The sequence below is a fragment of the Bufo gargarizans genome, chromosome 1, assembly GCF_014858855.1.
Source record: "Bufo gargarizans isolate SCDJY-AF-19 chromosome 1, ASM1485885v1, whole genome shotgun sequence".
Lineage (NCBI taxonomy): Eukaryota > Metazoa > Chordata > Amphibia > Anura > Bufonidae > Bufo > Bufo gargarizans.
This window is the reverse complement of record NC_058080.1, coordinates 152,719,191-152,737,358: the sequence shown is the minus strand read 5'-3', so window position 1 is coordinate 152,737,358 and position 18,168 is coordinate 152,719,191.

The following is an 18,168-nucleotide window of genomic DNA, read 5'->3' as shown; positions in this document are numbered from 1 at the left end:
ATATCCGAAGTACTTGCTTCAGTAGAACACAGATCCAGTGGAAAGATATCACACAGGTAAAGATACTCAAGCGAGAGATACAGCTCAAATGAAAAGTATAATCTGCACCTCTACAAAGGAGGAGGGGTGATTTAAAGGCAGCGAAATCAAACACAGGAGGGACAGCTGAGAGGAAGGAAACCGAAAGTAAAGACCTCATCACAGGGGCGGAGAAACAGGGCAGAGGGAACTCCTCCAAGCTCTAGTAGTGACATCATCACAGGGGTGGAGAAACAGAGCTGTGAGAACGTCTCAAAGCTCTGGTAGTGACAATATGACGGTGTGCAGCCATTTTGTTTTTTGTAATTATGTTTGCTTCATGGATATGCACCTGTGATTCCGAAGGTTCTAGTCTAAATTTTCTTGCAATATATTGAGGGTAGAACCTCTTTTAGACTGAACATGCCCAACTACCTGGGACTTCTGAGCAGAGTACGTTTGTAGCTGGTTCCTTCACTGCCCTGAATATTGTAGGCTTATGTAAGTCCAAAGTGAGGCAGTATATTTAGTGTTAGGGACACATCTGCAGAAGCCACCTTGACGCCCCGTAGATGGGCCCGACGCGTATGTGCGCTAAGAGCTTCCATTACTCATTTATAGTTGATATTGTACCACTTTTATCTAGAATGACCCCCATTTCTTAGCTCTATTGTTTGTACATATAACGGTGTGCAGCCATTTTGTTTTTTGTAATGATGTTTGCTTTATGGATATGCACTTGTGATTCTGAAGGTTCTAGTCTAAATTTTCTCGCAATATATTGAGGGTAGCACCTCTTTTAGATTGAACATGCCCATCTACCTGGGACTTCTGAGCAGAGTACGTTTGTAGCTGGTTCCTACACTGCCCTGAATATTGTAGGCTTAAGTAAGTCCAAAGTGAGGCAGTATATTTAGTGTTAGGGACCCATCTGCAGAAGCCACCTTGACGCCTTGTAGATGGGCCCGACACTGATGTGCTCTAAGAGCTTTCATTACTCATTTATAGTTGGTATTGTACCACTTTTATCTAGAATGACCCCCATTTCTTAGCTCTATTGTTTGCATATATAACGGTGTGCAGACATTTTGTTTTTTGTAATTATGTTTTCTTCATGGATATGCACCTGTGATTATAAAGGTTCTAGTCTAAATTTTCTTGCAATATATTGAGGGTAGCACCTCTTTTAGACTGAACATGCCCATCTACCTGGGACTTCTGAGCAGAGTACGTTTGTAGCTAGTTCCTACACTGCCCTGAATTTTGTAGGCTTAAGGAAGTCCAAAGTGAGGCAGTATATTTAGTGTTAGGGACCCATCTGCGGAAGGCACCTTTACGCCTGGTATATGGGCCCGACACGTATGTGCGCTATGAGCTTCCATTACTCATTTATAGTTGGTATTGTACCACTTTTATCTAGAATGACCCCCATTTCTTAGCTCTATTGTTTATATATATATAACAGTGTGCAGCCATTTAGTTTTTTGTAATTATGTTTGCTTCATGGATATGCATCTGTGATTCTGAAGGTTCTAGTCTAAATTTTCTTGCAATATATTGAGGGTAGCACCTCTTTTAGACTGAACATGCCCATCTACCTGGGACTTCTGAGCAGAGTACGTTTGTAGCTGGTTCCTACACTGCCCTGAATATTGTAGGCTTAAGTAAGTCCAAAGTGAGGCAGTATATTTAGTGTTAGGGACCTATCTGCGGAAGCCACCTTGACGCCTGGTAGATGGTCCCGACACTGATGTGCTCTAAGAGCTTCCATTACTCATTTATAGTTGGTATTGTACCACTTTTATCTAGAATGACCCCCATTTCTTACCTCCACACTATGTCACCTTGCCACTCTGTTGCATCCTGATGCTGCTTCCACCTCTACACTATGTCACCTTGCCACTTTGTGGCCTCCTGATGCTGCCGCCACCTCCACACTGTCATTGGGCCGCTCTGTGGCCTCTGCATACTACTTCCACCTCACCACTATGTCATAGGGCCACTCTGTGGAATTCTCATGCTTTTCCCACCCTCCCCACTTCATGACTGAGCCACTTTTTTTGCCTTTTGGCCTGGCTTACATCATCTTTTTTTTGACCCTTCTTCTGATCTGTCAAAAGGAAGGAAAAATTAAATGCTTCAAGGCTTGTATGGTCCCATCAGAATTGGCTTGTGATTTGGTAGCCAAAATCAGGAGTGGATACAAAACACAGAAGACATGCAAAATTTCCATTCAAGTGCTAGCTCTGTTTTGGATCCACTCCTGTTTTTTTTTGGCATTAGCAATACTGATGGATTACTGACCAAATGTTGACCGAGTGAAGTAGGCAGGATCCGTTTTTTTGGGGTTATTGTTTGAAGAATCAGAGGAAGGGCAGAGGAAGGGCAAAATGATCAGTGACATCGACACAAACTTACTGCTGACACCATCTTCACTATGTCAGAGGGCTCTACTTGTTTAAGCGTTTAATAGAACAGGTTCTGTAGACATCTATGTGGAATCAGCTGATGGTGTAAAAGGAGTGCACTTCTTCTTGGCGCTAACATCGACCTGTAAGGCTGAGTTCATACTTGAGTTACTTGGTCAGTTTTGGCCCCGTGACTGCCTAAATAAGTGAAGTGTGCAGTGATTCTAAAAGCGTGTCATCTGCATGTCAAACTGACTTACAGTTTTATTTCACTACCACAGCTGACTCCCTATGCGTGTTACTGCAAAGCACAGTGTTCTACACCACTATAAGGCTCTGTGCAGCCACAAAATAGCTGTTTTTCTATGAAATTCGCCATAAATAAGTTCGGATCAAACTGGCCAAATCAAATTTTTTTAAAATTTGCTCATCTCTAGTTATGATTTAAAAATAATTGTACTGCATTTTAAGTGAAAGCTTTAAATTATTAATTGGCCCATATTTTTAATATGTATATAATTAATTTCAAAAATATATATAAATGTTTTCTTGCAACTTGAAATTTATCATTAATGGTTTGTAAATATGTAGATTATTTTTTATTAGTATTTGCCAAAGTGATTTGCTTAGCAGTACATCCATTTAATTCAATTAAAAGTACAACAACCTAGTTTTTAAGCCTGCAAGGTAAATCATCAATGAAAGACTTATGTAAAATAAAAAAAAGCAAAAAATAATTAAACAGTTTAATTCAGGTTAAAATGTAACTATTTAAATATTCAATTTTCCTCAATGGAAATTATATTAGCATGCATTTTTCAATTAGTCCCGGAATGAATACTGTAGCTAAAGTTTCAAATGCATATTCTGCTAAACCATATAGAACACTAATATTTCCTTTACATACAGTATGAGATAATACTCATTTGGCAAATAGCTGTCTCTCCAGAACATCCCCATCTCCCGTCCCTAACTGAGCAGATGTGTTCTGAACTGAGAGAGATGAGAAAGCCACTACCAGAGTTCTGTAGTGACAGCTTTTCTCCATGCCAACAAAAAGATCAGGTATAATAAAATCCAACAGGCAGATTGTTATCTACTTTGACAGGCATGCTCAACCTGCGGCCCTCCAGCTGTTGCAAAACTACAACTCCCAGCATGCCTGAACAACCTACAGTTATCAGCCTACTGCAGAGCATTGTGGGAGTTGTAGTTTTACAACAGCTGGAGGGCCGCAGGTTGAGCATGCCTGTTCAATGACATCTTCCTTCGGGGAAGGGACAGGTGTCCACCATAAACATTACATGGTCAGGTAATCCCACCATTCAGCCAGTATACTGTACATTTAACGTGTATAGTCAGCTTTAGGTTCCTTTTACATTTGTGCCAGAGGCTCCATTCATATTGTCTATTGCAAATTATGTCTCTCTTGTAATTGGATATCAGTAAAATTACTATAAATTGCAATACAGAAGTATTGCAGTGTATAGTCCAAGCACTGTAATTGCAAATTAAGTTAAAACAAAAAAAGTTAAAAATGGTTAAATATAATTTAAAAAAATATATAAAAGAATAAAATGAAACTTTCACAGAAGCTCAACTTGCCAATTTTTATAAAAAAAATATTAATAAAACAATAAACATAATTGGCGCTTCATCTGAAAATTTCTGAAATATTAAAACGCACAGGCTGGTCTATTTCCAGTTCTCTCATTTCATCACCTCATCTTAATAAGAATTTATAAATAAAATAAAAAAAAATATTAAAAAGATGCATTCACTTGAAAATAGAATCAATAACCCTGACTTGAGCAGCAGGGAGCAGAACTTTTGCTCTTGAGGGAGGGTAAGCATCCAGCCGAAGAATACTCATCTAGGCAGAGGGACACCAAGTCTAAGTGAAATGGCCCTGCCCTTCACTGTCAGTTTCACTTAGGATTGATGGAGACCATCAAGGATGTACAGGTCCATCATCCTTCTCCTTCTAGCCTTCATTAGGCCATGTCTCAGGTGATTCAACTAGATAGACGCCAATGAGTGTTCTACTACCCTACCACCATTGCCGTTCAATCCTCTCCATATGAACCCATGTACATTGTCATCATGCAATATGCCCGTGGCAGGGTCTGATGAGTTTTTATAAAGGAAACCAGTCTATTAATTCATTCTTATTAGAATACTTGTTTGAGTGTAAAATGAATCGATAGAATACTCGATTTCTAAAATAATATTTACTGCAGCCCCAATGCCCGTGATCAGAAAATCCACCAGAGAGAAAGGTTATTGAATATTATGTTAGGACAATCGGAAAACCTTTTTGTCGCCCTAATGATATTGATCTAGGTGTGCAGGTCCACCCAAGCCATCCAACAGATGCAAAATAACTTTGAGGTTTGCTGGTTCTCAGTCAGATGTGCACAAGGTTGCCATCTGTCTCATGGATAGATTGATGGCTTGCACATACCTGACTTTTGGCATACAGCCTTTGTGTGGTTGTCTATTGTATGTTGTACATAATAGGAGTCTAAGACGTATTCAGCTATGCTCTTAATGCTATTTCCAAACAATTTTGATGGGGTTTCCATCAATTTCTAACTGTTTTTATGAACCAGACACTCTCTTCTCTTCCGAGCAGGGGGTGCCTGGTTGTCTCTCATTGACTTCCATTATACTCAGGTGCTCGGCCGAGCACATGAATATAGCAATGTGTTCGGGCCGAACACCCGAATACTTTGGTGCTCGCTCATCACTACCTTTTATGCCACTGTATATACATAAGACAAGGACCATTCTTTGTTATGGGTGGTGGCGGATATGTGTGGGCTGGCATGAGGAAATTCAATTACACATGGTCATCACAGGTGTTGAAATCCTCAGAGATCCATGCCTCATTCATTTTTAGAAATGTGAAGTAGTTCACACTGTCGTGAGCTAGACGAGTGCACTTAATGATCGCAATCCCCCCTGCTGTGCTAGACACTCGACTAGGGGCAAATTGTGCCAGCTCTGGCCACAGGTCAGGCCTGCACACCCAGTATTCCAAGGATTCCTCACTTCTCAGAGCGTTCACATCGGCTGTTAACCCGATGTAGTCGGACACCTGTATGTCTAGGCGTTTTCTAAGGCTGGATCCAGAGGGCTGATGTCGAAAGGTTGGCTGCAAGAATGATCTCATATCCGAAGTGACCAACACTTGTTCAAACCACCCTCTTCTTTCAGGCGCAGTAGGATTGGTACCCGTACCTGTTTCGCTGTGGGTGAAATTTCCTCTGCCAGCACCCGCAAATAGTGATAGAAGCAACAGAGAGGCCGGGTTTGACAACCAGGCCTGTTTACTCCCAAAATTAGTATAGCAAATGTACTGATCCCCTGGGGGACAGAGGGGTAAGACTTAACATTTAATAAAGGTAATTTCTAAAATAAGTGGACACTAGAGGATAAGCCTCTGTAACAAACAACATGAAAAACAGCCCATGGGGCATAGACTGAACATATATATACAGTATGGCAAAAGATGGTATAGAAAACAAGAACGTTCTCACCCAGGTGTAGATCAAGGGTTCTCTCAGAAGTTGTTGAGGATGGAGACGGACCTGTAGTGGTGGATAGCCATACTGGAAGGTGTTAGGCGTATGTGCCCCTTAACGTTGGTGGGTGACAGGGTGGGTTAGCCCTAGACAACCCTAAAGAAGGGGCAGGGGCTAGTACGCCCTACCTATCTACACAAGGAACTTGCCCCGCAAGGAGCGTCCCTGTCCGGATGCCTGACCCTGTGGGGGCAGAGTCCCCAATAAACCCTATGAGGGTGCTCCTTACGTGTCACGTTTCAATTCGTGAAAGAAAATCATCAGGGGAGAGAAAATGGTAGTCACAAGACTATGGATGGGGCTTGTGCAACCAAAAAAAGGGTGGTAAAGGAGGGGATTTGTGGGTCAATGTCAAAAAAATGAGACAAAGTGTGTGTATAGCCAGTCAGGCTGAATCACACAACATGACCGCAGCTACAACCTCCTATTTAGGGTATAGATGCACCAGTGGGTGACATCTATAGAGGACAGAAAATAGCCACAGGATAATCAAAATCCAAGGGGGGGCTGTCAGCAGAGTATGCTCACCGATCTGTGTCTTTTGAAGGTACTGCAAATCGCGCCAGTTATGCTACTGGTGCATCTATACCCTAAATAGGAGGTTGTTGCTGCAGTCATGCTGTGTGATTCAGCCTGACTGGCTACACACACACTTTGTCTCATTTTTTTGACATTGACCCACCAATCCCCTCCTTTACCACCCTTTTTTTGGTTGCACAAGCCCCATCCATAGTCTTGTGACTACCATTTTCTCTCCCCTGATGATTTTCTTTCACGAATAGAAACGTGACACGTAGGGAGCACCCTCATAGGGTTTATTAGGGACTCTGCCCCCACAGGGTCAGGCATCCGGACGGGGACGCTCCTTGCGGGGCAAGTTCCTTGTGTAGATAGGTAGGGCGTACTAGCCCCTGCCCCTTCTTTAGGGTTGTCTAGGGCTAACCCACCCTGTTACCCACCAACGTTAAGGGGCACATACGCCTAACACCTTCCAGTATGGCTATCCACCACTACAGGTCCGTCTCCATCCTCAACAACTTCTGAGAGAACCCTTGATCTACACCTGGGTGAGAATGTTCTTGTTTTCTATACCATCTTTTGCCATACTGTATATATATGTTCAGTCTATGCCCCATGGGCTGTTTTTCATGTTGTTTGTTACAGAGGCTTATCCTCTAGTGTCCACTTATTTTAGAAATTACCTTTATTAAATGTTAAGTCTTACCCCTCTGTCCCCCAGGGGATCAGTACATTTGCGCAACTAGTGATAGACTAACATCTGCTGGGATGGTTCGCAAACGCGATCAAATGTTCACGAACCGCAAGTTTGCGGCGGGTTCCATTCAGTTTAATGGCATGCGAACCTGAAAAACCTTCAGCTCATATTTGCAGCCAAGAAATAATTATTTACTGGAAGAATTTGCCTACTTAAAACTTAACTTTTATAAATACTTTCTAAAAATAAGTCCCACAAGAACGATAATTCATATAAATGACTGCAATGACTGCATAGGTTATCTGGAAAATTATATAGATACAAGGAACCACCTTCAATATGCAACAGATGCAATTCTTGACACTATTTCTGTAGCCACTCTCGGTTATGATGAAAATTATATTCAAGATGATGTGGTGGATCTGGGTCTTGAAAAAAGAGGCGTCTTTGATGGTGATTGCTGACCTGAATGTTGGTTTTAGAGTCTGGTTTGGATACCCTCTCTGGTTGAATCTCATTTTCAAATCTCTGGCCTGATTGTAAAAGTCATTTTGGTGGTACAGTTTCTACGGATTCCAAGGTACTGCCCCTTCTGGAGACCGCATTTGAGATTAAGTGGGTGATGACTTTCCCATCTTAGGCTCCTTTCACACTAGCGTTCGTCGGTCCGCTCGTGAGCTCCGTTTAAAGGAGCTCACGAGCGGACCCGAACGCCTCCGTCCAGCCCTGATGCAGTCTGAATGGAGCGGATCCGCTCAGACTGCATCAGTCTGGCGGCGTTCAGCCTCCGCTCCGCTCGCCTCCGCACGGACTGGCGGACAGCTGAACGCTGCTTGCAGCGTTCAGCTGTCCGCCTGGCCGTGCGGAGGCGAGCGGATCCGTTCAGACTTACAATGTAAGTCAATGGGAACGGATCCGCTTGAAGATGTCACCATATGGCTCAATCTTCAAGCGGATCCGTCCCCCATTGACTTTACATTGAAAGTCTGAACTCAGTCCGCTCAGGCTACTTTCACACTTAGAATTTTTTCTAAGTTATTAATGCAGACGGATCCGTACTGAACGGAGCCTCCGTCTGCATTAATCTGATCGGATCCGTTCAGAACGGGTCCGATCGAACGCTAGTGTGAAAGTAGCCTTAGGAAGTTATTGGTTGCAGTAGGTATCCTATAGGTTTTGGTATATCGAAGTCAAAGATGGGGAAACCAAACCAGAAACGATCAGAGAACTACATATTCAGAAGCACAACATCCTTCTGGATCCTCTGGCTTACCATCAAGTTTTTTAGAATCAGCGGGAACCCCATATCATTTGAGGGACTGCCCCAGACAGGAAAAATAGAGCAGAATCAGAAAAGTCAGATCATCAACCTAACACAAAAAGATTTCACAGATGCAGAAACTAGTGTCTTAACCAAGGGAACATCCTTTGTACCAACTATAAAGTACAATTCTTTCCTTTGGGTCAAGGATATCCATTTATTTTGCCATAAGATGAAACGGCAGAAATTCTTCAAACAAAATGAAAGCATTAAACTAGGTATTCCATTGGATGAACTTCATCTTGCCAGAACAATGGCGGACCTTCTCTCAGAAGAGGAAAGGGGAATCGTTGAAGGAACCTTCACTAGCCTAAAATCTAAAAGTATCAAATCACCTTCTCAAAAGGAAACAAACACTATAGACCTCTTCCTCAATATAGTCACCAAGGAACTGGAGAGGTTGGAACAAAGACAAACAAAGAATACAAACAAATCAAATTTAGAAAAAAGCGAGATAGAAGCAATGATTAGGATAGAAACAGATCATAACACCATAATAAAACCCTCTGATAAATGAGGAAACCTTGTGGTCATGGATCATAATGACTACAAGCAGATGTGTAATGCCATTCTTAATGATAAAAGATGTTATAGTGTACTTAAGACGGACCCTACACTGAACTTTCATGCAGACCTTGAAGGTCTATGCTATACCTAAAATCCATAAGGGTCTTACCCCATTGAAAGGTCACCCCATAGTGGCAGGGATCAATTCCTTAACACAGAACGTAGGTATATACATTGATAGGGTCCTGAGAACTTTTATTACGGCACTTCCATCATACATTAGAGACACTACTGATCTATTAACCAAAATTGATGGATTACACCTCAAAGAGGGTGTCCTTTTGGCATCCATAGACATGGAGGCGCTTTACAGCAACTTCCCCATGATTTGGGGCTGTGTGCTGTGAACTTTTTCTTAAAAAGTAGAGGAATCCAATATGCAGCACATCATCTCTTTGTCCTCAAACTCACGGAATTCGTTTTGAAACATAATTATTATTATTTTTTTATTCCACGTTCTTCCACTAGCTCAGGGGGACGGCAATGGGGAGCGATTGTGCCCCCACATATGCTAATTTGTTCCTGGGCTGGTGGGAGGACACAGTGGTATTCACCGAGAATAGTGTTTGAACATCGAGGATAGTTTTCTGGGGCCGCTACATCAATGACATCCTAATACTGTGGAGCGGCTCCAGAGAACTTTTCTCCCAATTTCTGCCAGAACTCAATATCAATCAGATTGGTATGCATTTCACCTCTGAGGTCAGTGATCATAATTTGGCCTTTTTGGATTTGCACATCACCTTGATTGATGGTTTCCTGAAGATCAAAACCTATAGGAAACCTACTGCAACCAATAACTTGCTAAGATGGGAAAGTCATCACCCACTTAATCTCAAACGTGGTATCCCGAAGGGACAGTACCTTCGAATCCGTAGAAACTGTACCACCAAAAATGACTTTTACAATCAGGCCAGAGATTTGAAAATGAGATTCAATCAGAGAGGGTATCCAAACCAGACTCTACAAACAGCATTCAGGTCAGCTCTAAGTATTGATAGAGCAGACCTATTGTCCAGAAGAGTGACTAAACAAAACAACACTGAAGTTAGTCCAGTGCTCCGAATAGTAGGAACCTTTGACAATTGTAATAGGGAGGTGAAAGATATTCTGCAAAAATACTGGGAAATATTACTTATAGACGCTGATGTTAAGGATATTCTCCCATCATATCCGGCAATAATATACAGAAGAGGTAAATCCCTATGGGATAGGTTTGTCCACAGCCACTATACAACATTGAAAAAAACAGGCACATGGTTGGACAGGAAACCTGTTGGGACTTTTAGATGTGGCTCCTGTATAGCCTGCCAATATATTTGTTAAACTAAGGCTACTTTCACACTAGCGTTTGATCGGATCCGTTCTGAACGGATCCGATCATATTAATGCAGATGGAGGCTCCGTTCAGTACGGATCCGTCTGCATTAATAACTTAGAAAAATTTCTAAGTGCGAAAGTAGCTTGAGCGGATCCGTTCAGACTTTCAATGTAAAGTCAATGGGGGATGGATCCGCTTGAAGATTGAGCCATATGGTGTCATCTTCAAGCGGATCCGTTCCCATTGACTTACATTGTAAGTCTGGACGGATCCGCACGCCTCCACACGGCCAGGCGGATAGCTGAACGCTGCGGAGGCGAGCGGAGCGGAGGCTGAACGCCGCCAGACTGATGCAGTCTGAGCGGATCCGCATCCATTCAGACTGCATCAGGGCTGGATGGAAGTGTTCTGCTCCGCTCGTGAGCTCCTTCAAACGGAGCTCACGAGCGGACAGCAGAACGCTAGTGTGAAAGTAGCCTAAGACTTTTACTAGTCACACGACCAAAAAAACATATACCATCAGAGATTTAGCAAACTGCAAAACAACAGGAGGCGTGTATTTATGCACATGTATTTGTCAACTACAATACGTGGGCAAAACCAAAAGGGAGCTTAGAAGAAGAATAGGGGACCACCTAGGAGACATTAGACATGAAAGGGACACAACTATCTCCAGGCACATACAGAACTTTCATGAAGGAAATGAAAAATCATTAAGGTTCTGTGTGGTCGAGGTTGTTCGCCCCTCACCACGAGGAGGGTTTCTAGATAGAAAAATATTACAAAAAGAGGCAGAATTGACTCACAGACTTAAAACGGTGACTCCATTGGACCTTAATGAGATGCTGTCTTTTGAGTGCTTTATATAAAGCGTCATTTAACTATATACCCCAGACCAATATAGTGTAGCGTGTATGTACCTGTCATAAATTAAGTGTATTAGACCAAGAAAGGTCGAACACTATTTACTAAGATATAGGTGGGGAATTCTATCTAAATAGGGTGTATTTTGTTTTTGTGAAACTAATATAGTAACCTTATTTTATCTTCACTCACCCAGTCCCCCCAAAAAGCCCCTGGACTCTAATTTAATATACCCTCAGTTAACACTATTTATCCTTGTTACAAAAATCAATCACCATGCTTTCATTATAAGGGACAGCTAAAATGTACCCTTTGTTCCTACAAATGGATAGGAGATAGCTTTAAACTGTAGTTTATTCTGTGAACAAGGCGATTCTTAGCTTCTATAATACCTGGCATCTTATTATGGCAGCCGACGGAAGGAGAGTTTTTCTGCACCTGCGCCTGGGGGATTGCCAAAGCATACTATCCAACCTAATTGCACAGGTGCCGAACATTGCCCTGGCGCCTGTGTGGTGATGCTTTAATACGTCACAGCCACACATCCGGTTGAATACCGAGGATGCTTGCGTTCCACCATAGGTACGATCGCCATCTCAGAAGCCTCTTTTTTCAAGACCCAGAGCCACCACATCATCTTGAATATAATTTTCATTATAACCGTAAGTGGCTACAAATATAGTGTCAAGAATTGCATCTGTTGCATATTGAATGTGGTTCCTTGTATCTATATAATTTTCCAGATAACCTATGCATTCATTGCAGTCATTTATATGAATTATCATTCTTGTGGGACTTATTTTTAGAAAGTATTTATAAAAGTTAAGTTTTAAGTAGGCTAATTCTTCCAGTGACTAATATTTTATATAAACCTACACCTGTGAAATACAAGAAATAATTACTAGAAGTGCACAAATAGTCTGTAACGGTCACGTCCACACACACACACACACAGGGGGGAGGATAGTGACCACTGCGCTCCACCCTCACCCCTGGCCCTGCCTACTTGCCTCACGAGTCTTGATGACAGGGGACAACTGGAGCAGAGATATCCTGGGTTAGAGCTGCTAAGAAGATGTTTGCTGGTAGGATGGATTCAGGCGGTGCCTCAGTGGGTTGAAAAGCATGGAAGCTCCGAGATAGTGCGTCTGCCTTTACATTTTTACTTTCTGGCCTGAACGTAATGGAGAAATCAAAACGGGTAAAAAACAGAGCCCATCTGGCTTGATGGGGATTCAACCTCTTAGCAGACTCAAGAAACATAAGGTTTTTATGGTCAGTGACAACAGTTACTAGATCCCTTGCCCCCTCCAAAAAATGTCTCCACTCTTCAAATGCCCATTTAATAGCCAGCAGCTCCCTATTCCCTATTCGTAGTTTCTCTCCGTGGGAGAGAATTTCCTGGAAAAGAAGGCACAAGTCTCAGGTTAGTGAGGCTAGCAGGGCCTTGTGAAAGAACTGCTCCTGCGCCATCCTGGGATGCATCCACTTCCACAATAAAGGGTCTCTCCTGATCAGGCTGGATCAGAATGGGAGCGCTACTAAATGCCTTTTTTAATGTTTCAAATAAAGAGATGGCCTCAGTAGACCAATTCTCCAAATCCACCTCTTTCTTAGTAAGGTCGGTCAACGGTTTAGCAATTACAGAAAAATTCATAATAAATTTACAATAGTAATTAGCGAAACCCAAAAACCATTGTAAGGCCTTTAAGGATGAAGGCCTTACCCATTCCTTAATTGCTAGTACCTTACCAGGATCCATCTTAAAGGCAGGAGGAGTCAGAACATGCCCTAGAAACAGTATCTCCTGTACACCAAAGACACATTTCTCCTGTTTAGCGGATCGCTGATTCTCCCTCAACACCTCTAAAATTTGTTTGACATGAGACACATGAGATTCGAAATCAGGAGAGAATATCAAAATGTCGTGATGATAGACAATAATAAATTCACCTAGGAACTCCCTAAGAATATCGTTCATAAAGTTTTGGAACACAGCTGGGGCATTGCTGAGTCCAAAAGGCATCACCTGATATTCAAAATGTCCTGCCGGAGTATTGAACGCTCTCTTCAATTCGTCTCCCTCCTTGATTCGGAGTAGATTGTATGCCCCTTTCAGGTCAATCTTGGAAAACCAGGTTGCCCCCAGAACCTAGTTAAATAAATCCGTAAACAATGGGAGGAAGTATCTATTCTGGACAGTGATTTTATTTAATCTCCAGTAATCAATACAAGGCCTAAGACCACCGTCCTTCTTCTTAACAAAGAAAAACCCTGCTCCCATGGGAGAGACTGAAGGTCTAATATGCCCTTTACCAAGGCTCTCCTTAATATAATTTTCCATGACCTTGCGTTCAGGCTTAGAAAGATTAAAAATTCTCCCTTTAGGAAATTTGGCACCCTCAATTAGCTCTATGGTGCAATCATAAGGTCTATGGGGGGGTAGAACCTCTGGAGTAGGGGATGAGAATACATCAGAATATTCCTTAGTGACTGAGGATAATGTATTAGATTTTACTGAGACCCCAGCCTGTACCACAGATAAGCAATTTGATAACTAACTAACAGATCCTTCAAATTATCAGACAGACCGGACCTAAACTGACTCTTCAGGGCTGGTTTGTTCCATTCAGAAGGGACGCACCACCGTCTGAATTGGGTGCAATACTCCTCCGCAGGGAGATGGCCCTGAACCAGTGCCTTTAGAGCCGTCTCGGCTACCAGAGCCCTGTCTGGTTCGTCATAGAGGGTACCCAGGGCATGAAAAAAAACTCAACAGAAGTTAGACAACTGGCGCCAGCAGGTAACGAGAATGCCAAGTCCTGGGGATCACCCTGTAGTCGAGAAATGATAATACCCACGCGTTGACTCTCGGGACCAGAGGACACGGGGCGCAAACGGAAGTAGAGTTTGCAACTCTCCGTAAAGGAGAGAAACCTCTTCCGGTCTCAAGAAAAGGGGTCTGGGAGCTTGATCTGGGGCTCAAAATGTGGACTGGAGGCCTGAGGAGTGGAAGAACCTTGCCCTAACTCAAAAGAACAGAGCTTCTGCACCATCTGCATCAGGCTAGAGACATGTCGGGGTCTCCAGAGTATTCATTATATAGTGGTTGTTGGGCCTGTTAATCTGTAACGGTCACGTCCACACACATACACAGGGGGGAGGATAGTGACCACTGCGCTCCACCCTCACCCCTGGCCCTGCCTACTTGCCTCACGAGTCCTGATGACAGGGGACAACTGGACGGCAGTCCCTAACTTAGAATATGTGCAGGGAAGACAGACAAGACAAAATACGGAACGAGAACGGACCGGGTCAGAACCAAGAGAGCACGCAGTACAGAAGGTTAGGCAAAGAATGGTCAGGAGAAGCCGGGGTCAAATACCAGAAGAGTAGAGAAGTACCACAGGAGTCAGCAAAGAGTAGTCAGGTGGGAGCCGAGGTCAAAATACCAGGAACGATGCGCAGTACAGGAGGAGCAGGCAAAGGATCGTCAGGGAACAAGATCAGGTAAGTATTCAGGAGTCAAACAAATCGCCAGTAACCTAAAATTAACAGGTAACCTGGGGTCAGCAGGCTGCCTGTTAAATACTGGCTAGCTGGGGTCATGTGACGTGGCCAGCAGGAAGTACAGCTGAGCACCGAGTGCCCAGCTCGGTGCTCAGATCCTGCCTGGTAGCTGGGGAAACTGGGGACGCCGGCCGTGCGGAGGATACATGCGCGGCCGGTCCGTCCTTCTTCTTATCACCAAGGAGACAAGGACGCTGTGTGCGTCCTCGCTCCTGCACAGAAACGGGACGCCGGCGGCGGTGAGGAGAGTGAGTGCCCTGGCGCCTCGTGACATAGTCCCACATCATGGACAGTGACATACCAGATGTATTATTCGAATTTGAGTTCTCCATTAATAATTTTTTTCAATGCAAGATATCGACAATATAATTTTCGCATACGCGCATGTGCACGCCAGTTATAATTATTTTTTCCAATACCATTTGTCACTGTGTGTAGCAGGGGGAAAGCAGCAAAACCGCAAACAAATGCTGCAGTACCCAAATGCACTATAAAGAAAGTATATTATTGGTATATATCACCCCTCTTCTATCAATTTTTTGGGGGGGCGACTGGTATATCACACCAGTTCTAATTATTTTTTGTAATTGCGTTTGTCACTTTGTGTAGCAGAGGGAACGCAGCAAAACCACAAACAAATGCTGCAGTACCCAAATGCACTAAATAGAAAGTATATTATTGGTATTTAACACCCAGCTTCAACCAGTTTTTTGGGAGGTGACTGGTATATCACACCAGTTATAATTATTTTTTTCTAATTGCGTTTGTCACTCTGTGTAGCTGCAGTATCGCTGCCGAACAGTTCAACACTGCTGCACAATACAAATCCACTATAATATGCTTTATATGTTAGAAAGTATATTATAAGTGCATTACATCCCTCTGTACTGCACACCTATCAATAGTACACCTATACCAGTCCTTAAAAGGACTTTTGTGGACCTATTTGATAGCGTTTTTGTCCCTAACAGTCTGTCCCTGCTCCACACAGCAACCTTTCACTACACGGACAAAAGACTGAATGTAAAATGGCGGCCAGATCGGGTCTATTTATAAGGTAGGGGGTATGTCCATGTGCTGAAATTTTTCAATTGGCTGTCCTGTACCACCTGATGGATGTGTCATGGGTCAAAGTTCTTCACAATGTGAAAGAATATGGCGGGCGCAGATATCGCCATATATTCGCATGTTCGGCGAATCGCAAACGAGCAAAGTTCACCGCGAACCGACCGCCGGGCGAACTGCAAGGCCATCACTACCCGCAACAGCAGAATGCAGCATCTCTCGCAGCAAGGCCTGGAAATTCTGCATTCTGCCAGCCCTCTGTGAAGCTGGTAACATGTCCGGCATTTTGTGTTTGTACCGGGGGCCTAAGTACGTAGCCACCTTGTACTGGTCCTTGCCCTTTATGCTTTTTATATGGGGGTCCCTCCTCAAACACTGGAGCATGAAGGCCCCCATTTGCACTAAATTGGAAGAGGTGGAGCACCCTGGCTCCTGCTTATCGCCCAGGAGAATGTTGTCCTCAGTCTCCTCCCCCCCAGCCACGGACAACACCAGGGATCCCCGAAAAGTTTAAAGTCCCCCTCAAATCCTGCTCTTCTTGCTCCTCCTCCTCCTCCCCCAGCCACCATCCTCCTCTGACTCCTCTTCAGACTCCTGCTGACTTGTCTCAGATGGAGTAGCCCCCTCTAGAAATTCATTCAGCATTGCGACTTCATCTTCCAGCTTCGGCTCCTCAACTGATTGATCAATGATACGACGCAATGCACGCTCCAGAAAGAAGACGTAAGGTACGTTGTCACTGATGGCGTCCTGGCTGCGACTGATCAGTTTGGGGATCTCATCAAATGGCCGCAGAAGTCTGTATGCATCACGCATGAGTAGCCACTGGCGCAGTGAAAAGAAACCAAGCTTCCCAGAACCTGTCCTGCTGCAGAGTTAGTACAGGTAGTCGTTAATGGCACGTTGCTGCTGGAGCTGCCTATCAGGCATATACAAGGTGGAGTTCCAGAGCGTCTGGCTTTTACAAATCAGATGTCTGATGGGAAAGTGGTGTCACCGCTGAACATCAGCAAGGTGAGCCATGGCCGTGTAAGATCTTCTAAAATGGCCAGAGATTTTCCGGGCCTGCCGCAAGACATCCTGAACCCTGGGGTATTTGGCAATGAGTCGCTGCACGACTAAGTTCAGGACTTGTGCCATGCACGGCACATTTGTTATTTTGCCTTGTTCCAAAGTGCTCAGCAGATTGGCACCGTTGTTGCACACCACTTTACCATATTGAGCAGGGTTAGCCACTGATTGGCCTGTGACCACAGAGCTGAAAAGAGTGCAGGACCAGTGTGGCTCTTGGCTTCCAGGCACAACAGCCACAGCACAGCATGGCAACGTCTTACCTGGGACGTCGAATAGGTTCTAGGGAGCTGCCCCCCGCGCAGCAGAAGAGGCAGTAGCAGTGGAAAAGGAGTCAGCCGAGGAGGAGACAAAGGATGGAGTAGGAGGAGGAAAAGAAGAGGCAGGCCTGCATGCAATTCTTGGCGGTAACACCAAATCCACACATGCTTGATAGCCGTCAGAAGGTTCACCCAGCAGGCAGTAAAAGTTAGTACCTTCCCTGCCCGTGTTTGCTAGACCACGTGTCTGTGGTCAGATGTATCTTTGCACCGACACTGTGTGCCAGAGATATATTCACTTGCCGCTGACCGTGGCCATATAGCTCTGGGATGCCCTTCTGGGAGAAATATTTCCTTCTGGGGAGTTTCCATTGCGGTGTGCCAATGGCCACAAATTTTCTAAAGGCCTCCGAGTCCACCATTTTATATGGCAGTAGTTGGCATGCTAGCAGTTCCAACAAGCCAGTGGTCAGATGTTGGGCAAGAGGGTTATCCAGCGTCAGCAACATTTTACGCTCAAATATTTGGGCCACGAAAGCCTGCCTTCTGCCAGATGAACGCGACAACAGCACAGTGGAAGGTGGAGTGGAGGACAAATGGGTGGAGAAGGAGAAGAGGCAGGGAGTAGAGCACCAGGATTGTGGCTTTGTGGGTTCTGATGAGGTTGCTCCCACTGGGCTCGGTGATTTGAGGCCAGGTGCCTTCTTTATGCGGTCATCCCTAGGTGAGTGTTGGGCTTACCACGATTTATGCGTTGACAGCACAGGCTGTAGATGGCAACAGTATTGTCAGCAGCTGACAAGTTAAAAAAAGCCCACACTGCAGAGCCATGTGCTGGCGTCCTGGGAGTGCCAGAAGTGACCGTGCATGGTAGATGGCTTGCTCCAGATACATTTGCAG